The following is a 2,912-nucleotide window of genomic DNA, read 5'->3' as shown; positions in this document are numbered from 1 at the left end:
AATAGAAACAAAAAAACAAACAACAAATACCAGCTTCCCCGTAGGTGGGAGGAGGGGGGCAGGGCAGCACGGCGATGGCATAGGTGGGAGGCGGTGTGGGGGGAGTCTGGAGGACCACGTCTTCATACGGCGGGGGGTCCATGGGCGGGCTGGAGCAGACTCAACCACGCTCTGGAGATGAGGAGTTAAAGGCTTATGAACGGCTGGTGAGGACAGGGGGCGCCGTGTGACAGGATGTGGTGGTGGTGGTGGTGGAGCCCTGGAATAGGGTTACAGAGCCCTGTTGGCGTTGCTGTTTTGCCGCCGATATGGAGACGCTCCTGCGCCAACACTACTTGGTTTGTTTGAGATCATTAATAAGAATGAACTATTTAAAATCTTCCGGAAAACTTCCGGTCCCCGTCTGGGGTTTCCGGGATTTCCATTGAGAGTCACAAGAGGATGAGTTTCAGGTTGGAGTCGACTGTTTGGTCCTCGTCTGCGGTTCTGGGAATTCCATTGAGTGTCACAAGAGGACGAGTTTAACGTTAAAGTCAACTATTTGACAGGAAATATTCTTTTTTTATTTTCCTGACATTTTCTTTGAAAAGTCATGTCACTACATCCATGATGTAATAAAAAGAATGTTAACGTTTCAGAATGTTGTTTAAACTTGAAGACAAAATGTTTCAACCTGAACTATTTCACGTCCCTACTGCCATTTACTGCCAATTACATCATTTCGGAACTAGAACGTTTCTCAAAAACAAAGTCAATCACACCCAGGACATTTTTCTATATAAAATACAAAAAAAAAGTAAAGTACTGTCGAAGAACTGGAACTGTCGTCTAAAAAGTAAATAGATGACTGTAGTTATAACTCAAGCCACTAGTGGTCGCTAATGGTCAAACGTGCATAGTGCATGTTTAAAAGGATCTGAATGATTGCAGTGGGTTAGGGTCAGATCATCAGCTGCTATCTTTGCCCACTATTCTAAATGAGCGCCTCAGTCTTTAGGTCCGTGAACTTGCGCAGTGGCATGTGAACAAGGAATCGGAACTTGTGGATTTGTTGGTTTTCTAGACCGCGAGAGGAGGCGAGGTTGAACAAGATTAATAGCTGTTTTTCATCTGGACATAGTGATGTGCTTTGATTTCTTCTTTGCCTTAGTAGACCACACGATATTAAAGCTAACATTAGGAGCACACATTTGTAGCGCTACCAGTTCTGAATAGTTTCTGCTTCTACGCATAGAGTGGTCAACGCAACACACACACCATATACAGTTGCGTGGGTCTGACCCTTTCTGGCTTGGCTTCTTTACAATTCCGCCCATGCCAATACAGACTGAAGGTCTACCCGGGTCAATCAGACCGTGTAGACGTGGCTTATTTACCATCCCGCCCATAACCAATATAGAAGATGTACCTGGATTTGGCAGGTGCTTCATGAACGCTGCAGAGTGCTCATCCGTTTACCTTGTGTCTCTGAATAAACAACGCGGTGAACTTGTACCACTCTTGAGTCACAAAACCACAATACCATAGGATTGAAACTATAGTTCCATCAATAGACAATGGAGACAATGTCACCAATTAATCAGAGGTCTTAGGAAAGCGGACAAATGTCTTAAGCAAGTCCCAAGGTAGGCTGGTGAGGCACAGGGTAACACCATGGTCAAGCACACATTCAATGAGCCCAGCATGCTTAGCTAACGCCACAGTATTGTTGTATCATGTTTAAACAATACATCATGTATTGTTTAAACATGTAGATAATGTTTTGTAAATATTATTTTTGTAAATAATGTTTTCAAACCCAATAATACATTGCATTGTATGAGTTATGTGTTTTCCATTCTAAACTCCATAGCAAACATTGCACAACCTGCGTCAGTGCGTCAGTAACTGTCATTCCCATGGTGTTGCTCATTTCCCTATTGAAAGATAATGATTAGACAATTCTAAAATTGGAAAGTAGTAGAATAGAAAGTTCCGGCCTAAAGACCTAAAGAAGTCTGATGTGAGCCGTTGAAATGACATCGTACACCCCTTTCAGCTTCACAACAAAGTCCACAAACCAGACTATTCCCCCCACCAGAGGGGCCACATGTGCTGCTGTACACAGAGGTAGCATTGTCCCGTTCCCCAACACACCTAAAGCTGTAGGTTCACCGCCGCGGGTTAGCTTCAAGACGTCCCGCTTACGGAACACAGAGAGACGGGCGACTTACCTGGTGGCATGGAGGCTCGGCAGATGAGACTACAGGTCGTCCCATGTTGGTGGCTATCAGGAGCGTCACAGCCTGCAGAACCAGTTCCGCCCAGGGAGGAATGTAAGGCACGCGGCTTTTAGACACACACACACACACACACACATGCGCAAACACACACACACACACACACACACACACACACACACACACACACACACACACATGCGCAAACACATACACACACACACACACACACACACACACACACACACACACACACACACACACACACACACACACACAGGCGGAGACACAGACACACACACACACACACACACACACACACATGCACCTTTCTGCTTTCTATTCTTCCTCCTCTCCCCACTTTTGTTCTTCATTGTTCTTCTTGTTTTTTTATCTCCCTCTCTCTGTGTGTGTGTGTGTGTGTGTGTGTGTGTGTCTCTCTCTCGGGCTCGCCCTGACTGCGTAACATTATATCATCTGTTTACTGGACTATTCATCAGACCTCCCGTCTCCTCCTTCACGTGACCTCACTAAACAGCACTCCCACTGTCCGGAGCTTAACAAACAACTTGTGTATGGCGTGGTGTGTGTGAAACAAATCCCTTAATTTCTGGTTCATACACACAACCAGTGGCAGTTTAACGCGTCAACCTTTCACAGGTGGGTGACGTTAGCCCGCTTTGAACGCCGTCC

The sequence above is a fragment of the Micromesistius poutassou genome (assembly GCF_964030765.1).
Source record: "Micromesistius poutassou genome assembly, contig: SCAFFOLD_6382, whole genome shotgun sequence".
Taxonomy (NCBI): Eukaryota; Metazoa; Chordata; class Actinopteri; order Gadiformes; family Gadidae; genus Micromesistius; species Micromesistius poutassou.
This window is presented reverse-complemented; position numbering follows the sequence as displayed.